The following is a 27153-nucleotide window of genomic DNA, read 5'->3' on the forward strand; positions in this document are numbered from 1 at the left end:
AGACACATCAAACAATAACATAATAACCATATCCGAAACTCAATCCAATAAAGGGCCGGCCTTGGTGCCTTAGACCCTGTTAATATAGTGAGGATAACTCACCTCGAAACTGCTGGCTGAAAGGATAAGATCCCGCTGCTCCGAACTCTGACACGAACTCCTCCACTGAACATCAAAACATACAACTCAATAAATACCCTTAATTACCAGAATACCCCTGGAAGACAACTGGTCAACCTTGGACAAGTCAAAGTCAACCCTTGACTGACCCTACTCGCCGAGTCAACCCGATGACTCGCCGAGTCCTTATGCTCAGAACTTCCCTCAATTAGCGACCCAACTCGCCGAGTCACCCCAAGACTCGTCGAGTCCAACAACTCTGAGTCCACTCGCACCCAACTCACCAAGTCATCCCTTGACTCACCGATTCATCGACTCAACCAGAAATATTGGGACTTCCTCGACAAGAGTCGCCGAGTCCAAATGGACTCGTCGAGTCCCAGGCTATCTTCAACCTACTCGCCGAGTTGTTCTTCCAACTCGTCGAGTTCCAGGCCATCTTCAAGCAACTCGTCGAGTCCACCCATGTGACTCGTCGAGTACCACCGGTCTGAATCCATACAGAAGCATCTCAGTCCATGCAATTGATCCAAAACATAGATCCAACCTCCTACAATCCATCCATCATGTAAAGTGGAAAACTTTACGTGAATCTAAAGAGATCTAGGCCTTATTCACCTTAGAACCAAGGTTTGGGACATGGTAGCTCCATCAACAACACAAGAACAGGGGCTTTAATGCTCTCAAGATCTTCTCCACTCCAGATCTGAGGTAGCAACCTCAGATCCATCCTCCAACATCAAGATGCCACACAACCAAGCACCCCACACAATCCCAAAATGAGAAACTAGGAAAACACAGCCCAAGAACGAAAGTATTACCTCTAAAAGATGCCTCAATAGCAACCAAACTCGAATCTAAGCAAAGCCCTTTGATCCAAGCCACTTCTCCTTCAAGATTTCTTCAACCAACACCTCTCCAAGCTCTAATTTGCTCCACAAAGGGACTCTCCACGAATTTAGGGTTTCTAGGACTTAAGGGGGGAATAAGGGAGGCTGTGGAGGGGTATAATGCTCTTTATATAGGGCTCAACCCCGAAAATTAGGGTTTTCTCCATACAGCACCTACTCGCCGAGTCCATTTTTGGACTCGCCGAGTAGGCCACTTGACACGCGACCATAGCCGCGACCTGACTCGCCGAGTCTATCCATGGACTCGCCGAGTCACCCTCCGAAACTTACACTTTTAGCCCTTCAACTCTACCCTTGCGATTCCGAGATGTTACATTTTTAAACAAATTTCAAAAATGGTCCCTATCGTTTACTATATGTCACGGATTCAAGCCCTTTATACATGAAAAGACGAAAATGCCCTTACAGATTCAGTCCCTAACGACTGAATATTAACGGTGTTAGTAAAAAGGGCCATCAGTGTAGCTTTTGCAAACCACAAGGACCATTTATATCAAAAAAAAATTAGGAGGGACTAACTTTGTGACTTTTGGCAAACTACAAGGACCATATAATCTCACAATTTTCAGCATAAGGGTATTTTGGTCAATTTACCTATATTAAAAAAGGAAATTTCCAGAATTTAAGGGATAATTAATTCCTTTATTTTTAAAACTCTGAATATTTTAAATTAATTCAATTTTAAAAATCCGATTTTATTTTTTCAGAATGACAGAATGCCAACCATAAACTAGTAAATATATTTTCGGTTTTATTCTTGTAGAATACATTTCCAATGCAGTTATATTTAGTAATTGACCTGATTTAAGAATGAGATATTATTCATATACATCCAACTTGGGTCTATGATTTTATTCTTAATATACATCCAAAATTATACATATTCTAATAGAATATCATCAAAAAATGAATGAAATTCTTTAAAAAATAGCATTCTTGAACATACAATTATTGAACAAATACATTTGATCCTCTTTAGTGGTCCATATAACCAGCTTGATCTTCACATATATACTTGTTGTTGAACTCGATTCCAAATATTTTTCTTGTATGATCAATATTGAATTCTTTCTCCATGCAATTATGAAAGAATAAGATACATTACTCGTTAGTATTACTAGTTAAACAAATATACTTGTTGTTAACAAACATTCTCAAAGACATTCTAACAGAATGCATTTATATAAATAAATTCTAACAAAATATATCACAAAATGCATTTAAATCATAGTCTTTTCTTCTATATGCATAAATATTCTAAAGCATGTATAAATATATTCTGTCAGGATTACTAGCAACACATGTTTTATATAATATTTATATTCTCATAGAATGAACATGTGTTTGCATTTTGATATGAAAAAAAATTAAAGAATAAAATTTGAGTTCATTGTTAGAGAACAATCATTATAAAAGAATAAAATTAAAGTTTCCCTGGCTTTTTTAGTTGTCTAGGTCTGATCAGTTTTGCAGGATTGCATGTGAATAATATTTCCCTTCTTCATTCTAAAAGAATAGTAGCCTTCCTCAAACTAAAACCCTCTTTATTCTAAAAGAATATTGCCCTGATTCTGAAAGAATTTACATGTTAACATTCATTTGGTAAAGCAAACAAGTTATATTACTGTAGGTGAAAATGAAAAATTATAAAGTTTGAAACCATTTAAAGCTAAAGTTTTCAAACCTTTAAGTATTACTCAATTAACTAAAATATTAAAAAGAAAAAGAAAAAAAAAAAAGAAAAAAGAGCACAATCATATCCCATTCTTAATTTATTAAAAACGTCATTCTTCACTTCTTAATGAGTCGTGCAACATTACAACACCAATTATAAGATGATTTTAAAAATTATAAATCATAAATAGGAACTAAAAACATCATAACCCACCTTCTGCTCATGTTTAAAAGACCCGGTTTTCGGATCAATATAGATCACTTGAGTGTCATTCCTAAAAGACAAACTCACAATTATATATACCTTACTCGTATCAAGTGTAACAATAACAATAGATGTATCCCGCAATCCACCACCTGCAAGAAAAAAATGCAAGGAGATTAGAGTCGGAATCCATCATATAACTTTCTTCACAAAATCAATCAGCAAATCAAGTGATGAAACTGCAAAAGCTTTCAAAGGGCTAACCAGGTGATTCCATGATCTCATGTCGCATCTGCCTTGGATGTTGATAACTGTGTTAAGGCTCATGAATCCTATTGGAGATAAGATACAATATGATTAAAAATTCTGTGGTTATTCGATTTTCTTCATGGGACCGCTAGTGAGATAAGGTTTACAAAGTGCAGTGTATATAAAACATATCTATGTTTTCTAATAATAAATTGGGGGATTGTATTCGGTATGCAATGCACAAAGCTACTTCACATTTTGAAATTTCGCAAGGAAAAGTTTCTAGAAATCAGAAAGTATAGTCACCTAAGTCGAACATATTAGAAATAACATACTTTGATTCTCAAGCTGCGAGATCAGGAATATTTAAGCTGATAATCACTAGCTATGGAGTCGAAACATACATATTTCTTAAGCAACGATCTACATGAAATAAGCATAAAGATACCTTAGAAAGAGGTGATCCAGAAGAAGAATGAAAGAGATGTTGTTGGCAGCCACAACGGGAACTGATTTGCAAATAGGAAGGACCCAAGGACAATGCATCGATACCGGTTTATGAAACCCGGATTCAAAACACGAATCTTGATTCTTTGTTGGTGGTTGGTATGATTACTGATCTTGTTGATATTGTTGTTGTTGAATATTGAACAGATAAAAATCATTGAGACCACACCCATAGAAGAAAAAGCAGAAGCGGAACGATGATGAGTTTGATTTAGGGCTAATGTTCTAAATTTATCTTTTGCTTCTTGCGTAATATAAGGAATTGTTGTTGATCTACCATAATTAACTATGAAAAGATTACTATAATACCCTTAAATGATTTATTTAATGATTTACTTTTTCCTAAATTCCTATTGGTGCATTCATGCATACAATAGTTGCTAGAAACATTTGAACCTAACTCTCTCTCTCTCTATCTCTCTCTCTCTATATATATATATATATATATACACATACACACACACTAGCCGTTTACCCGCGCTAATCGACGAGTGATGAATAGTTTCAAAAATTAGTTTGTAGAGGCAGGCAATGATTAGTTTCAATTCAAGGATAAGTTAGCTTTAGAAAACATATCATATTAAAAATAAGACATAATGTATTGCCGAATTACAATGTTTTGAATATTGAAGTTAAGACAAATCTATACCATTTCAAACACATTTAGCAACTACAACACATCTTTTATAAACATTAGATTTGAATGAATATTAGAAATTAGAACCAACATGTTGGGAAATACATATTTGATTTTGATACATAGTGACTCCATGCCTACAACAAAAGGAGCAAAACATAAAGCCTTTTATCCCAAAAAGTTTGGTTAGAATAAAAAAGAACCATACTTTTATCTCGGTCGAAACTTCCTATTGCTGATAAGAAACTTCTCAAAATCACTTATAAAGAATACATCAGGGTATAGAACTCCCAGCTAGTATTAAAACGATGCATGAACCGAAAGATATACTGTTATTTTTGCCAATAATTTTTTTGATATGAAAAATAGAGAAATGGTTGTTTTTAAAATGAAAGTCATATATTGAATAAGTTAATAATATTTTCACTACAGAATACAAGGAACTTGCACCTCAGGAACAACTTATCCAAATTGACTCTCAAGAAGCTCAACTATCCTGTTTCTATGTACGCAGGGAAGACAATACTACACTAATATCCATAACTTGAATATACAATAAAACGATACATTTTAGAAAGATAAAAAGACATAAATTTCTTACCAAGATCAATAATAATAAACATGAATATTGTTAGGTAATTAACAAAAAACAAAGAAATATGAAAGTTGGGAGATTTAAAATAAACCAAGGGTAAAAGGGAAAAAGAGACATGCCAAAGCTAGTATGAAAAATAATAGAATTATCAATGGTAATAGAAAGTGTGTTCTTTTTGGGGCAAAATGGTCATTATGATGATAATATGAAACATCGATGGAAGCAACAGGGCCAAGTAATTTATGATGGAACAAAGTATCTTCAACATGCCATCATCAATATGATCAAACATAACTATGAAAGTCAGAACTAGCAATGTGATCTTTTAGGGGCCACATACAGATCGAACCTTCATGTTCCTTAGCATCCTAAGGTTATTACTTAGGCCGTATACATATCCGGTGATTTTAGTAGTACGGACCGATACTACCTTCCATACCAACCTGTAGTCATCCCAATTCCTCCTCCTAGGATCCTAATTCACAAGTACTTTATCCCGTATAGATATCAAACTACTCTCCCAGTAGATTCCTCAATGCTCATCTAGGTATCTCTCCTAGATTACTCAAAACTCTCTCTAAAAGGTACTTGTTAGGTACTCCTACTAAGCAAATACATAGAGCAAATAGCAGATAATATCAATCAATAACATCCCCTAGGTTAAGGCATCATCAATCAGGCAACTCTAGCCCTAATTTCCGAAAAATATAGCCTATCCTCTAGCATGAAACTCTAATATCTCATAAATATCTCATAATCTAAACAAGTAATGGTATCTTGGGAAATCATCGCTCGGGCTCTGGTTGATTGTACACACTGCTACATCTCGTTTTCTCTTTAAAATCTTTCTCGTATTAGAAAAATCATTTCTTTTTAGAAAATTTTCTCAAATCCTCAGTTTGAGTCCAGGCATACCCGAGATTACATTTGAATCCCTCAAACCAAGGCTTTGATACCAACTTGTAACACTGTAAATTTTCAACTAAAATTTTTGTTTTTAAAATCACATAAACTCAATATCATATTTCCCAAAAGACCACAAAATGTATAAGTTGTCAAAACACATTTCAACAAATGTTTATTAAAATCCCATAATCCTCAAAATCATGATCTCTAACTAGTGTGTACAATCAAGCGAGCGCCTTCCCTCGATCCTGAGAAGTACTTGAAACAAATATCATACAACACGGTAAGCATGAAGCTTAGTGAGTTCCCCAAAATACCACATGCAAATAATTATCCTCTCATGGCTATATCTCTATAAAGACCCTCCGGTCCATGTGTCTCAGTGAGGACCCTCCGGTGCATAGAATAATATACAGCATAAATCACAAAGACAAATGCATAATATCACATAACTTAGCATAATCATATAAGACCCTCCGATCACACTGTATTACCACTCAGGTAAGTATAGTGAGAAGACTCACCTCGTATGTAAAGCAAGTATGTCTCGTACTCCAACCACCGATCTAGCCTCTGCCTAACATATATCGTAATTAACTATAGTTAATAAACGACCCCCAATGATGTTATGATAAACCCTCTACTAATTCCCAGAAGGATTAAAGACCATTTTACCCTTCCATGGCCTCCAAATTCCGCAGTTTGACCAAACCCTAAAAGTCAACAAAGTCAACACCATGTGCATACGTTGGGCGTATGCATGCATTGGGAAACTTTGATGCTATGCTGCATGTATCCGGGAGTACGCTTAGCATACGTCCCAGACTTATTTTTCCGACTCTCCTGGTCTTAATCCGTTAAGGCCGTAGCTATAATCTCAAATCTGGACTCGCTAAAGGCTAATACTCCATAAAGTTTGTGACTTTAATCCTTAGGATGGCTGAGCAAGTCTAAAACTCATAAACTCTCACTCCTTACTCACAAAAGTTCTCATATATCATGAATGGGAGATCTTGACGTCCAAGATCTCATTTTTATGGGTCCAGGCAACTAGAGACACTTAAAGGAATAGGTCTTATGCTCTAGAGTTCAACAAACTCATAAATCTTCAAGCTTTGGGAAATAAACCCTAAAATGAACCACAATATGCACAAATCAAAACAATGAGAATGCTTTGAGCTTGATACCTCCAAATGATGCACCAACCACAGGGAAACTGAGATCCAAAGATTGGAATCCAACTCTACACTCTTCAAAGCTCCTTCTTCACCCAAAGAATCCCACAAAGATCACTGAAAAGCTTCAAATGGACACTCAAGTTTAGAAAACATAAATTAGGGTTTTGAGGGGATTTGAAGACTGGAAATGGTGGCTGGAAATGAGGCCATCATGTTCCTTAAATAAGGACACACCACACAATTAGGGTTTTCACTCTGAGCCTAGTATATGCTCGGCGTACCCTCTGGTACACCCAACGTACTAGGTGGCCTCCTCTTCCATAATACACACATGAGTACGCTGAGCGTACACATGCGTACGCCCTGCATACTCATTTGCCACCTTTTTTCAATTAAGGGCTAACTTTGACAATTAAATAAAAGTAAGGGTTATCGATACATACCTTATTTCGGGTGTTACAATTCTCCCGCACTAGGATTAGACTTCACCCTCGAAGTCATCCTCTGGAAACAAATCTGGGTACTGCTCCCACATCTCAAACTCCGGCTCCCAAGTCCACTTGGATCCCTTCCGATGTTGCCACTAAAATTGAACCAAAGGTACCTCTTTATTCCTCAAGACCTTCACCTTCCTATCCAAGATTGCTATTTGCTTCTCAATGTAGGTCAGGAGATCGTCAATCTGAATGTCCTCTAAAGGGACCATTATCGTCTCATCAGCTACACACTTCCTCAGCTGGGACACATGGAAGGTGTTATGAATCTGGCTCAACTCTACATGCAGCTCTATCTGGTAAGCTACCTTACCTACTCACGTGATCACTATGAATGGACTAATGTATCTAGGGACCAGCTTTCCCCTCTTCCTGAATCAGATCACCCCTTTCCACAGGGATACCTTCAGAAGGACAAAATCCCCGAGCTGGAACTCTAGCTCTGAATGTCGTTGGTCTGCATAAATCTTCTAAAGACTCTGGGCCATCAGTAACCTCTGTCTGACCTGCTAGATCTACTCTATCATCTTGAGCACTATATTAGTGCTCCTCATCACTGTCTGCCCTACATCTCCCCAACATATGGAAGTCCGACACCTCATCCCATATAAAAGCTCAAAGGGAGGCATACCGATATTGGAGTGATGGTTGTTGTTGTATGACAACTCAGCCAAGGGCAGATAAGTATCCCAACTTCCACCGAAGTCCATAAGACATGCGTGTAGCATGTCCTCTAGCGTCTGAATCGTCCGCTCGCTCGCTCTGCCCATCTGTCTGTGGGTGATATGCGATACTAAAATGCAACAGGGTACGCAACTCCTAATTAAATTTCTTCCAGAACCTGGAAGTGAAATGCACATCTTGATCTGACACTATCGATGTTGGCACCCTATGGCGTGTAACCACCTCTCGAACGTAGATCTCGGCTAATTTCTCCGCAGAAGAGCTCTCACTGATAGGAAGAAAGTGAGCACTCTTTGTCAACCAATACACAATCACCCATATCACATCGACACCTCACGCGGTCCTCAGTAATTTGGTGATAAAATCCATGGAAATTTGTTCCCACTTCCACAGGTGAATCTCTAAAGGCTGTAATTGGCTATGATGATGTTGGTGCTCCGCCTTGACCTGGCAACAGGTTAAGCATCTCTCGACTACCCATGTCACATCTCTCATCATACAGGGCCACCAATAATCCCTTTTAAAGTCCAAATACATCTTGGTGGTCCCTGTATATGGCACCTATACCCGCCTACGGAAGGTCATAAGCCCCCGACTATCCATCTTAAACTCAGAAATCTGCCTGATCACCCACTCTCTCTTACGGCTCTCTAGTTTCACGGCCACCACCTGGGCCTCTCGGATGCTATCTAAGACTGGAGTCATCACCGTCATCCTCATGCACACGTCTTGGATCAAAGCACTCACTACTCTACAACTCAGGGCATCGGCTACCACATTAGCCTTGCCAGGGTGATACAAAATCTCACAGTGATAGTCTTTAACTACATCCAACCACCTCCTCTGTCTCATATTCAGGTTGGGCTGATCCATAAGGTACTTCAGGCTCTTATGGTCCGTGTACATGGTACACCGGACACCATAAAGATAGTGGTGCCATATCTTGATGGCAAACACCACTGCCCCCAGCTCCAAATTGTGGGTGGGATACCTCTTCTCGTGAGGCTTCTACTGCCTCGACGCATATGCTATCATGTGTCCCCTCTGCATCAACATGGCATCCATCCCTGATATCGATGCATCACAGTAGACTACGAAGTCCTCCACTCCCTCAGGAAGAGCTAACACTGGAGCTTCGCACAATCTCTGGAAAAGAGTCTTGAATGAAGCCTGCTACTCGAGCCCCCAAACAAAAGTAACACCCTTCTTGGTCAATCTGGTGAGAAGAATGGAAATATTGGAGAAATATCTTATAAACCTCCGATAGTAGCCTGTCAGGCCCAGAAAACTTTTGATCTCGAATGGGGATCTTTACACCTCCCATCGCATGACTGCCTCGATCTTGATCGGGTCAACTAAAATCCCATTCTAGTTAACGAGGTGTCCCAAGAACTGGACCTCTCGTAACCAGAAATCAAACTTTGAGATTTTGGCATAAAGCCTCTCCATCCTCAATACTCCAAGAATCTCACAAAGATGCTCCTCGTGTTGTTCTCTAGACCTCAAGTACACCAAAATCTCGTCGATGAACACGTTCACCGAACTGTCCAACATGGGCCTGCACACTGGGTTCATGAGGTCCATCAACACTGTCGGTGCGTTGGTGAGCCCGAAAGGCATCACCACAAACTCGTAGTGGCCGTAACGAGTCCTAGAGGACGTCTTTCGGATATCCTCCTCGCAAACTCTCATCTGATGATACTCAGATCTCAAGTGAATCTTGGAAAACCAAGATACCTCCTGCAACTGATCGAATAAATCATCAATCCTCGGTAGTGGATAATGGTTCTGACCATCAACTTGTTCAACTCCTGGTAGTCGATGTACCTCTGGTGTGAACCATCATTTTTCTTGACAAAAAGGATTGGTGATCCCCACGATGAGCTACTCGGTCTAATAAAACCCTTCCCCGGCAGCTCCTATGTGACAACCGTCAAAATTCGAGTCGGTTTTAGATTTGAATCAACTTGGCTACACATATATGCACAACACATACTAGACTTAGTAACTAGAAGTTAAGATATAACCTATTAGAAACGTGGAAACAATTAGAAACAATGGATAATATGCTTGGATTTCACATTGGTATGCGAATTCTACTACTACTTAACTGTAGAGGTTATCCATATTCGGGTCACTCTTTGACTCGAACACCATTTCATAAATCATACACACACATCATGCACTTGACATAGAAGTAGAAATTAGGTCAAAGTGTTATAGAAACTTAAGTCAAAGTTGAAGACTAGGACTAGTATACTTGATTCCTCAATTTCGCTTGAATCTCGGAATCAGTACATAGAATGCCAATAAACCGATAGAATAAATGACAAACACTATTTATAATTATAAAAGAGTTATAATACAATAAGATAAATTGAAGTCTCAAATATTCTATTGATTTTGATATCCAAAGATTTATTAAATCTCGAAACCCTAAAAGCCCTAAACCCTAAATCTTATAAAGTTTAACATCAAGAATTCTATAAAAATAGCTATGAGACTTATAATATTATCTTAAAATGATTAAGTTTAAGGAAATATAATCAAGGAAAATAAAAATTTAAGTCATTAACATGTACCCTTAATTTATAAGTCAAAAATCAATATTTTATGAGTAAAAACTATATTAAGGTGCACATTTTATAAAAGAGTTTGATATTTTTATAAAAGATTTGAACTTTATAAAAATATACGAGAGGGAAGCCCTTTCTTATCCTCCAAAACCGGCCACCCTCTTCCCCAAGACACTCCTCTCTTCCCAAAACACATAATTACTTCTTTCTCTCTCACACTCCACTTTCTCTCTCATTTTCTCTCATTTTTCTCTACCTTCACCACTCCATTTTCTCTCTTCCTCTCTCTATACCCACAAAATTTTCCAGAAAATAAGTCCAAGAACACACCTCATACTCAAAATCTTCATAATCTAGTGGTGTTCATTAAGGTAGAACACGATTTCCCTTTATTTTCCTTCAAAGTTTTGTTATTTTTCTTACATTTTCTTTTTCTTCTACTCCATTCTATTGTAAAATCATGAACACTTGCACCTACTCACGATTTTGATGATGGTGGTGGTAGGATTTTACCCAAAAACAACATGCATGTTGTAAATGGTGAAATCCAAGGACCAAAACCTAATTCGAAATCAACATAATGCACTTTTTCTACAAGTTTTGGGTGAAAAACACCACATGCATATTTCTATCAAAAACGATTTTATAACATTTCAAACTCATAAATGGTCTTCAAACAAACATGCATGTAATGATCTTCAAGCTTAGATGCTAGATCATCAAAGTAAGTTGTTAAAAGCTTTCAAATATGTTCATGAAGGATTTATTTCCAAATAAATATCTAAAACTCCTTTTCTGATCAAATACGATTTCCCTAGATTCCCATCAACAAAATGAGATGTTCAACAAATTTTCAAAAAATAATTCTTTTTTTTCGAATTATTATAATTATTGAAATAAAATAGGACAATAAATCATATAAAATACTTTCTGAGGTCTATAAATTCTTGGTAAATTCGTGCATGACCCCTATGCTAAATAATGACCCCACATTAAATTTTATCGGATTTGTTACTTTTTAATATGGTTTTGAATTTTCTTTTTATTTGGCTCCAATAAATCATAAAACCACTTTAGAGAATGTGAAAATGATATATAACAATTTTCACAGTTGATACCAGAGGTACAAGACTCAGAAAAATATTTTCATAACTTTTCATAATGCATTCCTATTTTCCCCCGATTTTTGTATTTTATAATGGTCTAAAAATATAAAAAAAATAGTTCTGCTCATTCAAAATTAATGAAAAATTACCAGAACACCTTGTAGTACATTAGTATGCTACATAAAATTTTTTGATGATTTTTCTCTTCTATATACTATTTTTCTTCTATTTTCCTAAGATTAAATACACTTAAACCCAATTTTATTAAAATACATACACAAAAATCATAAAATTGGGTTAAACAGTTTAGAAATTCATTTTTATATTTTTCCCAGATTAATAATGTTTAACAACAGTTCTAAAAAATTTTTGGGCAATTTTGGAAACTATTTTCTATTTATTTCAATTTTTATTAGAATAAATGCATAAAAATCATAAAATTGGGTTAAACAGTTTAGAAATTCATTCTTATATTTTTCTCAGTTTAATAATGTTTAGCAACAGTAATACAAAATGTTTGGGCAATTTTGGAAACTGTTTTGTATTAATTTCAATTTTTATTAGAATAAATGCTCAAAAATCATAAAACTGGGTTAAATAGTTTGAAAAGCCATTTTTATATTTTTTTCCAGCTTAAGTATGTCTAATTACAGTATTATAAAATTTTTGGGAATTTTTATCATCTAGATTCTATTTTCAGGAATTTAGATTGTTATGAAGGCACAAAAATTTGGAAAAATAGTTAATCACATCAAAAATTCAAGGGAAAATGTTTGGAAGACGTCTACTGTATTTGGAACAAATATCTAAAATTTGATGAATTTTGGAAACTGTTTGGTAATATTTTTGGATTTTTAGGAGTTTAAAACACCTTTAAATGTATTGAAATACCCTTAATTAATATTACAAAAATATGGAAAATGATATCCAAAACTATCTTAATCACATGAGTTATAAAATTTCACCATTTCAGAAAAATGTTTTTAACTTATCAATGTGAAATTTTAACACAATATTGACAAAATTCTATTGTAGTAGCAAATATACTAGTGTTAGCTTCCTATTAGAGACTCATTAGTGTGTAACATCGTGTAGGAATCGATAGTGGTACAAGTGGATCATAGTTGAAGGCACCATTTGCATCATCTCAATGCATATTGTGAGTATTCACGCACTCCCCTTTTTTCAGTTTTTATGTTTTGGGGTGGAAAAGCATGTCCCGGAAAACTATTATTTGTTCGTTGTATTTAAATTGATTTGTATCAAACATGATTTCTATTTTGTTGTTGTATCTCTCAATGTATGTCTATGCAACACGGAACATGAGAACTTATCGTCTTAAGGCTCTTCCCTTACACTTTTCTCTAACCATTAACTCTTTGAGCCAATGGTCATTGTGGATAGCGCTATTAGGAATTGACAACTCCTCACTCCTCCGATTGCTGGAGTGCATGATACCATATAATCTATGGAACGATAAGCATAGATCTTGATAGGGCTTCAGTCATAGTCTTGGTTGAGAACTCATTGTTTGCCCATACACATACAAACTCGTTACTTATTATAGCAATAAACTTTGTATCTCATTATAACAACGAACTTTTGTTACTAAATACTTATTTACTTGTTTTAGCAACAAACTTGGTTGCTTCTTATAGTAACAAACTTGTTTGCTCCTTGTAGCAATGAAACTTGATTACTCATTTTAGTAACAAACCTTATTTCCCATGAGGATATGAACATTGCATCTCTTTTGGGCAACATACTTTATTTCTCATGATGACAACGAACTTTGTTTACACAAACTTATTTACTCATTTTAGCAATATATTTTTATCTATGGAAACTTATATCAAAATTTTGATTTCAATTCATGAAATCAATATTATTTTTAAACTTGTGAGTACTCACCAAATATTTTTATAGTTGACGCTCATTTTACATGCTTTTTCAGGAATCATCAAGTAAGTGGCACTTAGGGACAATTCACTTTTAGGAGCATTCGCATGTGTTGTATTTCAATTTACATTGTAATTTCTTTTAAAAGTTGTTCAAACCCATTGTAAAATTATAATGATTTTTAATACTATGGTTGGTGTTGTCTTTTAACTTTTGCTATGAAACCCTTTATATTGTCACGCCTCGTGTTTCCGCTTTAGCGGGGTGTGACATCCTAGAGCTGCGAGGACAAGTCCTGCATCTCGAGCGGTGCAAGGTGATAAGGTGCCTTGGCAACAGGCGCCGCACCCTGAATCAAATCAATCTGGAACTCCACCTGCCTCTCGGGAGGCAAACCTTGCAATTCCTCGAGTAAAACATTTGGGAACTCACACACAACCAGAACATCGAAGATAGAACTCGGCCTCTCAGTAGCAACTCTCGTATCCATCACATATGCTAAATAACCCATGCATCCCTGCTGTAAACTTTGCCTCGCCTTGGAGGCAGAGTAGAAAGTTGATCCAGATCTAGTCCCCTCGTCATACACAGTAAGTAATCCCCCAGTAGGATCTCGTATGGTCACCATCTGGCGCTCATAGTAAATCACAGCTCCAAATCGACTCAACCAATCAATGGCCACTATGACACAGACATCACCCATCGTTATCGACCCCAGATCTATCAGGAACTCAACACCAAAAATCTCTAATACACATCCTCGGAATACATCAGTGGCAAAAACTACATGCTCATCAGCTATAGAAACCCTCAGTGGTCGACTCAGTGCCTCGCATCTAACACTAATGTGATGACTAAAGGATAAAGACACGAAAGATCAACTCGCACCCGAGTACAATAACACCAAGGCAGGCACAGAACTCACAAGAAAAGTACTTAAAAGCAACATAGTATAAGCATAAACAAACCTTAAAGTAATATAATTAAGGAGATATGTACCAAAAACAACATCAGACATCACTCATCGTTATCGGCACCAGATCTATCAGGAACTCAACACCAAAAATCTCTAATACACATCCTCGGAATACATCAGTGGCAAAAACTACATGCTCATCAGCTATAGAAACCCTCAGTGGTTGACTCAGCGCCTCGCATCTAACACTAATGTGATGACTAAAGGATAAAGACACGAAAGATCGACTCGCACCTGAGTCCAATAACACCAAGGCAGGCACAGAACTCACAAGAAAAGTACCTATAAGAAACATAGTATAAGCATAAACAAATCTTAAAGTAATATAATTAAGGAGATATGTACCAACAACAACATCAGGCGCGGCGCGGACCTCCTCCGCGGTCAGCTGGAATACTCTCCAACGTGCTCTCGGAGCCTCGACCTTCACTGGCCGGCCATTAGTAACGCACAAAGCAGTAGGAGCAGAAGCCTGGTATTATTGGGACATGTTATGTAAGAATTTATAAATTAGACTATTCGTGGGTTAAAGTGCAAGTTCAGGACTTGTCTCGCAAACGATTTTTGAAGTCAAGGGAGTGTTTGGTATTATTGGGACGTGTTATGTAAGAATTTAAGTAGGCGGGGGCTGAATAGTAACTTTTGGACTTCATTTGAAAATAAATTGTAGGACAGGGGATGTTTGGTAACTGTTGGATTAATTATGAAAATAATTATAAGATTAAGGGTGTAATAGGTAAATATAGGAACTGTTTTGGAAATAATTTCATGGAGAGGGACTGTTTATGCCATTATGGCAATAAGATTTGAGGGCACCGGGTATATAGCCATAACCCACCGGTCCCTTAACCCTTATCTTAAAGAAGTACAGTTGCCATCCTCCCACCCTCATCCCCCACGATACCCGGAACCGCACCTTTGACTGCCACCGCCTAGCTGGGTTCGACCACCACCTCCGGACCTGTCTCAACCGCCATTACCATGCAAAGCCTAACCACCATTCTAATATTTTCCACACTATCATCATACGTCGCCATAACCTCCTCTGCCGCCTCCAGTGAAATCGTTAACGGTTGGAGAAGCCCCACCAAGAACAAAGGCGGAGCTGTGACCGGTGGACATTAGTCATGTGCGATCGGAATGCTCACGGTGAGACTACCTTTCATCTCCTTCATCCATTTTTCTATCTATTTGGGGTCGTAACTGATGGCTCTTGAGCATTCTAACACTTCCTAAGTGTACATGCAACCCTAATAAACCTTGGATCTATGTTTGTCTAAGATACATGCAAATAATTAATTTTCCAAGGTTCATAACCTAACTAGCATGGCATGGGGAACATGAATCAAATAAAGCTAGTAGAAATGCTTACCTTGTAGTAGTAGTTGATTGATTGGAGTTTTAGAGCCTAGCACCAATAGTGTGAATGCCTCAAATGGAAATCACAAATCACCATAAACTTGGAACTTTGAGAGAATAGTTACTACTATCTTGAAATCCGCCCTCACCTCAACAAGTGTCAACTAGTGTGATTTCAAAAACCAAAGCCTCCTTTATATAGTGTGGTGGATTAGGGTTACATCCATTTAAACCCTAATACCCATGTCTCTTCATTTCCATGAGATCCATGGGTTAAAGCTCCATGGAGTATCCATGGACTTTTCCAAGCAAGCCTAGCCCATTCAAAATAAGCATTAGCCCACACTATATAAATATAGAAGCCCATATTTAATTAGTAATATCTTTGATCTCTAAATTAATCCTAGATTAATTATAGATCAATACTAATTAAATAATATGATCTTATATTAATATATTAGAACTTATAATATATTAATAAATCATAACTTGTACTATTCTCAAATATTATCCATAAATTGTTCGGGTGAAGTGCAACCCAAATGGACCATGCCGGGTCGGGTCAAGTACATACCAAATATAGTTATGGACTTAGACACTATATCCAACAGTCTCCCACTTGGATAAGTCTAATAACTATAGTTGCAAGTATGACTTCAGGAACCGATCAGCAATCGTAGCTCTTTAAACTCTGTTGAACTAGAACGCGCCATTTTAGATAAGTGATCATATAATCCTCTGCTAAAGATATCAGGTGGACAAATACATGGAACATGGTCTTACTTATTTTCCAGCATTTGTTTCTTGATTTCCGATTTGTTTGACATAGAACTTAACTGAACACATCAATTTAGTTCTGACCGGGCTCGGTACATAGGTCAAAACACAATCATCGAGGGGCCCAGATATCAGCTTCTAATCCTAGAAGGAACAGATAAACTTCGACTCATATGTTTGTTCTACCACTCATTGAATTATAAACAAAGACACGTTTTATAACATCGAGTTACCAATGCGTTTTCGTACAATCAATGCATAATCAACTCGTAAGTAACAAATCATATCTATAGGTTTGAAGACTTATATGATATTACCGTCTCACGATCACTCGAGATAAAATTCCATGAAGTAATTCTATTGAGCATGGGTTGAGTCCAATGTTCAGAACTTATGAGCACTCATGATTGTTGTAGCCATGTCCAACACCTTAGACCTCTACAACCAATCATGACTGTCTTGATTCATACCTACTTTCGATATATGACCAACTGTGGAGGTTTGAATAATATGATATACCAAACATAATTATTCTGGAAGTCAAAACATGCAAAATAATTATAGTAAACGATCAACAAGAGATAGCAACACTTTACTCATAAATAAAACACCTTTTATTAATCATCTAATGTCAATTACACTTTACAAATTTCATAATTTATCTAACTACTAAAACTTATATCATCCATCAGCCCTATGCTCCGAGCATGCTGGAGATGCTTAACCCTACTCAGTCCCTTCGTGAGGGGATCCGCTGGGTTCTCATCCGATGATACCCTCTTTGCCACGAGGATTCCTTCTTCTATTCGATGTTGATATTTTCTGTCAATGTGTCTGGATCTCCCATGATCTCTTGGTTCCTTGGCTAAGGCAACCACACTATTGCTGTCACAGAAAATCTCCATTGGCTCCTTTATATCTGGTACAACTCCAAGGTCTCCGATGAAGTTTTAGCCATATAGCCTCCTTTGCTGCCTTGCTTGCTGCTATATACTCTGATTCACAAGTGGAATCAGCCACTGTCTCCTGCTTGGAACTCTTCCAAGTAATTGCTCCTCCATTTAAGGTAAAGACCCAGCCCGACTGAGAGCGGAAATTATCCCTATCAGTCTGGAAACTAGCATCACTATACCCTACAACTCTCAAGTCATCACTCCCACCGAAGTTAAGGACCTAGTCCTTAGTCCTTCGCAGGTACTTGAGGATATTCTTTACCGCAGTCCAGCGTTCCTTGCCAGGGTTCCCCTGATACCTGCTAACCATGCTCAAGGAAAAGGCTACATCCGGTCGAGTACACGTCATAGCATACATGATCGATCCTACAGCTGAAGCATAAGGTAGTCGACTCATTTCTGCTATCTCAGCCTCATTACTAGGGCTTTGTGTCTTACTCAATCTGGTGTTACTCTGAATGGGTAAATCACCTTTCTTTGAGTAATGCATGTTAAATCTTTTCAACACCTTGTCCACATAGGTGCTTTGACTAAGTCCAATTAGTCTTTTACTCTTGTTTCTCAAAATCCTTATCCCTAGGATATAGGCAGCTTCACCAAGGTCCTTCATAGCGAAACACTTCCCAAGCCAGGACTTTACTTCCTGCAGGGTTGGGATGTCATTTCCTATGAGTAGTATGTCATCCACATATAGTACCAAAAAGCTGACTATACTTCTACTAGCCTTGACATAAACACAAGATTCATCTTCACTCCTAGAAAAGTCAAATTCCTTGACCTTTTCATCAAAGCAAAGATTCCATCTGCGAGGTTCTTGCTTGAATCCATAAATGGATTTCTCAAGCTTACACACTCTATTAGGGTACTCGTTGCTGACAAAACCTTCTGGCTGACTCATGTAAACATCTTCACTCAACTTTCCATTAAGGAAAGTGGTTTTGACATCCATTTGCCAAATTACATAGTCATGAAATGCAGCTATGGCTAACATAACCCTAATAGACTTAATATTGGCTACTAGAGAAAAGGTCTCATTATAATCCACTCCAGGAATTTGAGAGAAGCCCTTTGTAACCAGTCGAGCTTTATAAGTGTGTACATTACCATCCATGTCGGTCTTCCTCTTGAAGATCCATTTGCACCCTACAGTCTTACAACCTGGTACATTCTCAACCAAGTTCCAAACTTGATTGTCATACATGGATTGTATCTCGCTATCCATAGCCTCTTTCCATTTAGCAGACTCGGGGCCTGCCATGGCTTCCTCGTAGCTGTTAGGGTCATCCATACCTACTAGTGTCCCATCACTAATAAGTGTCTCACCTTCTGCAGTAATATGGAAACCATAGTAATGCTCAGGTGCATTCCTAACTCTCGTGGAATGCCTCAGAGGTACAGATTCATCAATTGGCTTAACAGGAGTTTCCTCCTCAAGTTGAGGGCTAGCGTTTGAAGTTCCTTCACCACTTGACTCTTTAATTTCTTCAAGATCAATTTTCCTCCCACTGTCTCCTTGGCTTATAAACTCTCTCTCTCTCGAAAGACTCCTCTTCTTGATACAAAGACCACATCATCACTAGGTCTGTAGAAGAGGTAACCAAAGGATCTTTGTGGGTAGCCAATGAAAATACACCTCTCACTTCGGGGTTCTAGCTTGTCATGAGTCTCATGCCTCACAAAAGCCTCGCAACCCCAAATCTTGATGTGGTCTATTTTAGGTACTTTACCAGTCAACATCTCGTGAGGAGTTTTGGCAACTTTCTTTATAGGGACTAGATTAAGGATATGGGTGGCAGTCTCTAAGGCATACCCCCAAAATGAGATTGGTAGCGAAGCTCGACTCATCATGGAACGAACCATGTCCAACAAGGTTCGATTACGCCTCTCAGCTACACCATTCAATTGTGGTGTCTTGGGAGGTGTCAATTGTGAGATAATCCCACATTCCCTAAGATAGTCGAGGAACTCTGAACTAAGATACTCACCACCTCGATCGTATCGAAGCATCTTAATGTTCCTGCCCAATTGATTCTCGACTTCCTGTTTGAATTCCTTAAACCTTTCAAAAGTCTTTGACTTATGCTTGATTAAGTAGACATATCCATATCTACTATAATCATCAGTAAAAGTCAAATAATAATGATTAGCATCCCTTGTGGCATGTTTGGATGGTCCACACACATCCGTGTGTACAAGGTCCAACAAACCTTCACCCCTCTCACAAGAACCTGTGAAGGGTGACTTTGTCATTTTTCCAAGTAAGCATGATTCGCATCTATCATCTGACTTTAGGTCAAACGACTCCAAGACTCCATCCTTTTGGAGTTGGCCTATGCGTTTCTTGCTTATATGTCCAAGACAACAATGCCATAGTGATGCTTTATCCAAGTTATTATTATTAATAGAATCAATACACAATACATTATTTCCTAAGTAAACAACCACAGATACTGTTTCATATACGCCATTACAAGGTAATGCTTTAAAATAAAGAACATTATTAAAGAAAGCATCAATAGAACCAACTTCATTATTAAATGAAAAGGTAAACCCTTTTTTATACAATGCATGAAAGGAAATAATATTTCTTGCCATTTCTGGTGAATAACAACATTTATTCAAATCTAAATTTAACCCACTATTTAGCGATAAAGTATAAACTCCAATTTTGGTGAGAGGTGTAACTTTCCTATTCTCACTTCTTCTTAGTCCTTGCAATCTTGATGGGTTTTGAGCATTCAAACACTTCCTAAGTGTATATGCAACCCTAATAAACCTTGGATCTATGTTTGTCTAAGATACATGCAAATAATTAATTTTCCAAGGTTCATAACCTAACTAGCATGGCATGGGGAACATGAATCAAATAAAGCTAGTAGAAATGTTTACCTTGTAGTAGTAGTTGATTGCTTGGAGTTTTAGAGCCTAGCACCAATAGTGTGAATGCCTCAAATGGAAATCACAAATCACCAAAAACTTGGAACTTTGAGAGAATAGTCACTACTATCTTGAAATCCGCCTTCACCTCAACAAGTGTCAACTAGTGTGATTTCAAGAACCAAAGCCTCCATTATATAGTGCGGTGGATTAGGGTTACATCCATTTAAACCCTAATACCCATGTCTCTTCATTTCCATGAGATCCATGGGTAAAACTCCATGGAGTATCCATGGACTTTTCCATGCAAGCCTAGCTCATTCCAAATAAGCATGAGCTCACACTATATAAATATAGAAGCCCATATTTAATTATTAATATCTTTGATCTCTAAGTTAATCCTAGATTAATTATAGATCAATACTAATTAAATAATATGATCTTATATTAATATATTAGAACTTATAATATATTAATAAATCATAACTTGTACTATTCTCAAATATTATCCATAAATTGTTCGGGTGAAGTGCAACCCAAATGGACCATGTCGGGTCGGGTCAAGTACATACCAAATATAGTTATGGACTTAGACACTATATCCAACAGGTAACCACTATTGGTCACAATTTCATTGGTGTTTCGGCGATGACTTACCACCTTGTAGGTGGCTGAATGCACGTGTGTTGCCTTTAAGGGCCGTTTATGGAGCTAATTGGGGTATATGTGCGATATTTTTCTCACGCGAATCAAGAGAATTGCCGCCACTACCGTGAGGTGGTGGCTGTTACCGCAATCCACCGTTATGCCATCATTTATGTTGTCGATGCTGTCGCAAATCTCCGCCTACCACCTCTAGATTGATGATGGGTGTGTTCTAAGTGTCCAACTCGTGTTTGTATGTGTTGTAGGTAGTGTTGATGGCAGGAAAACAGAGAAGATAACCATCATGGCCACCAGTCCTGGTGGTTGCCACCGTGAACCACCACCAGCCACCACAAGGAGTGGTTGTGTGTGTATTATTTTATGAGTGTGTGTGTGTTATTTAGACATTATTGTAAATTGTATTGCAATCCGTAACGAAATAATGAAAAAGAAAAATCTAAACCACCACCGTGAGGTGGTGGCTGCCGCCACCGACCACTGTGTTAGGTGGAGGTGTGCCTTGCCTTGTTGTGTTTAACTCGGTTGGGATGCTTGAAACCATAATGGGACCAATGAAGCCTTAATGGGCTTAACAAACCCTAATTGATCATAAGACCTAGCTATTGGCCCTATTGGGATAAGATGGGTTGGAAACCCTAATTAGGGTTTGGAAAACCCTAATGCCATGAAACCTTAATTTTGGGGTTGATCGGGATATGTTCGGGAATTATTTAATAAACTTAAATTATTAATTAACAATCATTGGCAAATTAACCTAAAGGCAATATTGGACTTAATAGATTAAGTCCTTAATGGGTTAAGTAGGAACACTTAACCCTAACCGACATTTTATGTGAAAAACCCTACTTATCATTTTATGTAAAACCCTAATTTCACTTGGGCTTTATGTTGGGCCTTTTTGGTGGGCTTTGGTGATTGGGCCAATAATGGGCCATCCAAGAACAATCAATGAACTAGAATAATTAGATGGGCTTTAGGGTAAGGCCCATATGAGGGTTTGGGCCCAATTTGGAAAATTGGGCCAAAGATGGGCCATAGTTTGGGCCTTAATGATTATATGATATTGGGCCATTAGAATGTCAAAGGTTGGAGTGGAATAAATGCTTAGGCTTTAGAATAAGACCATGTAAAGGTTTGCGCCTAATTTGTTAAATTGGACCATATGTTGGGCTTTGGCCCATTAATTGAATATTGAGCCTTTGGAGTGGGAGTTGGACTTTGGGCTTGGAACCTAATTATTAATTAGGTATTGTTTGATGTTGGCAGTTCAGGAACCCGTCAACTAATAGTTAGAGTTAGGGATGGCAATGTGTACGGGTATATCGGGTTTTGTGCTCCCCATCCCCGTACCCGAATCTCCATCCCCATCCCTGTACCCGAACGCATCCCCATTGGGGATTAAAAATCTATCCCTATCCCCATCCCTAATGGGTATCGAGGATTCCCAACGGGTAATCGGGGATTTTTCCCCGTTACAAAGTTTTGAACTTTTATGAAAAATAACTAATAATTATATATTAACCAACAAAACAAAAACTAACAGAACTAATATAAAACACTATAATCATTGAATGTCTTCAAACACGAACAATAACATTCAAATCATTTTTGTCAAAAAAAGACATAAAAATTCTTCCCAAAACTATACGTTTGATTGTTAAAAAACATTACTTTGTCTATTGAAAATTTGCTTATGCATTATTAAAAATAAAAACATAAGTAATACTATATATATATATCGGGGCCGGTTTCGGGTATGGGTATGGGTACCCGATAGGTAGAACCATCCCCATCCCCATCCCCACTTTTTATATTCGGGTAATACCCATCCCCGTCCCCATCCCCGGTCAACTCGGGTTAGGGTTTTCAGTACCCATCGGGTACAGGTGTTTTTGCCATCTCTAGCTGGAGTTGAAACCACATGACTTCAGCAATGCCAGGTGAGTCTCCTCACCATACCAGTGGGTCTAAGGCACCAAGTTCGGCCCATTTTACAATATGTGATACGCTAGCTGATTATGTGTTATGTTAGTATGACATTTGCATGGAAGACCTCGGGGGTTCCCGAGGCAGTAGACTAAGACCATGTGGGGGTTCTTATGCAATTAGTTATATGTGTTATGTGGTATGCTAGCTATCATGTGATATATGGTATGCTAGATATTTCTATGATATGCAGTGTGCTAGTTGACTCTATGTTGCTTGCATGGAAGACCTTGGGGGGTTCCCGAGGCAGTTGGATATTAGACCATGTGGGGGTTCCCATGGCATTCCAGTCTAAGACCATGTGGGGGTTACCATTGCATTTGGTGTAAGACCTTGGAGGGTTTCCAGGTCATCCTTGGGCTAAGACCTCGGGGGGTTCCGGAGGAACCCAGTGTAAGACCCTGGAGGGTTTCCAGGGCATCCTGATATGTTTGTTTGCATTACTTGTGTAGTATATATGGTTTATGCGGTTATGTGGATTATGTGGATTATGTGGGATATGCTCTGGGGAACTCACTAAGCTTCGTGCTTACAATTTTGTTTATGGTTTCAGGTATCATTGTTTAGAAAGGAAGGGCTTGGCTTGATCGCAACGCACACACCCGTGTTTTCCGCATTATGTGATTTTGGGGCGAACTCTGATAAATGTTTTAATTAATCCTGTTTTTAGAGTGTTTGGATTTGGTTCGTTACAAGTTGGTATCAGAGCATTGGTTTGAGCGATTTGGACATACTTTCGGGTGTTTCTGAACTCAAACTGAGGATATGTAAAGTTTTCAAAACGAAAATGTTTTCAAGAAAAGAGTTTTTCTAAAACAAGAAAGGGTGTGGTGCATGCAATCGGCCGAGCTCAAGTAAGTTTCCCCATAATATCCATTTATTTTATTTGTTCTGATTTGATTTATGAATATGAGAATTGCATGCTAGTTAGGACTAGGAGAAATGCCTTTATATGTTGTATGAGCTGGTAGACTTGCATGCTAGTGCTGAGTAGTCAGCGATAGATTGGCTTGATATGTGATTTCGGTAGCCTTGGAGACATTGGATGCCATGATAGAATGAAAATGATCATTGGTACTAGTAACTACTAAGTGTATGCTTTTAAAATTGTATACGGTTAGGAACATATAGCCTTAGAATAACTGATTAGCCCCAATTTCCTGTTCCTTGTCTGATTGTGGTCCTAGGGGAGAGTCTATTATTCGACATTCTATTAGATCCTATTGTGTGTACAATTTGCATGCATAAGGCAGCCGATAGTGGGATTGATGTGATGGGTTTTATATAAACAATCCTATGTGTGCATGCAACCCTAGATTTGGATCTATGTTTTCACTATTAGATACACAACATTATGAACACATGAATAAAACCCTAAAGTAGATTGCTATTTTTCGAAATTCATATATAAGGTTAGATAACATACCTCTTGTTGTTATATGGCAATAACAACTTAAATCTTCAAACCCTAAGTCTTGAAAGCAAGCACCACAAGTATAATGCCTCTAATGGCTCACAAACACCACAAACAATTAGAGAGGCTATAGAGAGAGAGAAGAAAGGAGGTAGAAATCAGCCTAGGGATCTCTTAGAAGCAAGTGGGATGATTTCTTAAGGCCTAAGGGTCTTTATATAGGATTGGGATTAGGGTTTCAGTCCTCATCCTTATCTAGTTACTTGAATCTCTTGGACCATATGGACGATTTCAAGAATATCCAATCCCTTGAATTCATCCACCCTTCTCCAAGGATAACCATTGCCCTATTTTCAACTATCACATAATTACAATTCAGCCCCTCTAGTTTAATTAATTGCACTTGATCACAAAATTAATTCCTAATTAATTATTGACCAATATTAACTAAACAAATATGATTTCTCCTTTAATATATTATTCTTATAATATATTAATAAATCATAATAACCTCTCTCTCTCTCTCTATTTATTTCTCCAGTCAAGTTGTTTTGGTGAAGGTAACCCAAAAGGACCATGCACAACTAGGTCAAGTATTTACCAAGTATGGTTGCGAGCTTAGACACTAATCCAACAGTCTCCCACTTGGATAAGTTTAGTAACCACAAATGTAACATACAACTCGATTATCAATCGTAGCTCTCAAAGACGTTGTCGTACTCTGATCTTATCAGTAACATGTCCTTTAGATAAGGGATCATACAGTCCTCTGTTTAGATATTGTGCGGACAATTTCATGGAACTAATTTTCCAGCAGTTGGTTTCTCGATCTCAGATTCATTTGACATAGAACTTAATTGAACACATCAATTAAGTCCTGACTGGGCCCGGCACATAAGTCAAATTAAATCATCGAGCGGCCGTGATATCGCTTTTACCCTCTTAGGATAGAAGTAACAGATAAACTTCGACTTATATGCATTTACTATTTATTAATCAACTATACACAATAATGTGTTTTATGACATCAATTTACTGATGCGGTTTCGCATTATCAATGTACAACCAATTAGTAAACAATAAACCATATATCTTGGGTTTAAGACCATATGATATTATCGTCTTGCTATCACTTTTGTCACATTCCATAAAATGATTCCAGCAAGCGCGGGTTTATTCCAATGCTCAAAACTTGTTCATAAGCACTCATGAACGTTGCAGCAAACCTTTTCTATGTCTAATACCTTTTAGACACTCTACTTACCAATTCATGACAATCTTCATTCATAGCTACTTCCAACATATGAACGATTGTGGATCATTCGAATAATTCGATTATTCTTAATAACTCAATTATTCAGGAAGTCAAAACATGGAAATTGAAACAATAGTTAAACAATTAACATAAGACAATAACCTTACTTATAAACAATACTCCTTTATTTAACCATCTAATGTCAATTACATTTATCCATTATATGTTTCTAAAACTATCTAATCTAAACTAATATCATCCTTCAACCCAATTCTCCTAGCGTGCTGCAAGTGCTTAACCCTACTCAGTCCCTTCGTAAACGGATCTGTTGGGTTATCTTCTAATGATATCCTCTTAACCACGAGGTGTCCTTCTTCTACTCGGTGTCTAATAAAATGATACTTTCTGTCGATATGCCGAGATCTACCATTATCCCTCGGTTCCTTGGTCAAGGCAACCGCTCCTTCATTATTACAGAAAATTTCCATAGGCTCATTTATGGCAGCCACAACTCCAAGGTCACCAATGAAGTTCTTCACCCATATCTCCACCTTTGATGCTTTTCTTGCTGCAATGTACTCTGATTCGCACGTTGAATCAGCTACAGTTTCCTGTTTGGAAATTTTCCAAGTCACCGCTCCTCCATTTAGGGTAAAGACCCAGCCCGACTGCGAACGGTAGTTGTCTTTGTCGGTCTGGAAACTAGCATGACTATACCCTCGCACCTTTAAGTCATCACTCCCTCCGAGGACTAAAAACCATTCCTTGGTCCTCCGAAGGTACTTAAGGATATTCTTAACCGCAATCCAATGAGCTTTGCCTGGGTTCCCTTGATATCTACTGACCATGCTCAAGGCAAAGGCCACATCAGGGCGAGTACAAGTCATAGCATACATGATCGAGCCAACTGCGGAAGTGTAGGGTACTCGGCTCATCTCTGCTATCTCGGCTTCGGTACTCGGGCTTTGAGTCTTACTCAACTTGGCATTACTCTGTATCGGTAGTTCTCCCTTCTTTGAGTTTTCCATACTAAAACGTTTTAGTACTTTATCTAAGTAAGTATTCTGACTAAGTCCTATTAGTCTCTTACTTCGTTCTCTCACTATCCTTATTCCCAAAATATAGGAAGCCTCTCCGAGGTCCTTCATA

The sequence above is a fragment of the Lactuca saligna genome, chromosome 7, assembly GCF_052625555.1.
Source record: "Lactuca saligna cultivar CGN05327 chromosome 7, ASM5262555v1, whole genome shotgun sequence".
In the NCBI taxonomy this organism is placed as follows: domain Eukaryota; kingdom Viridiplantae; phylum Streptophyta; class Magnoliopsida; order Asterales; family Asteraceae; genus Lactuca; species Lactuca saligna.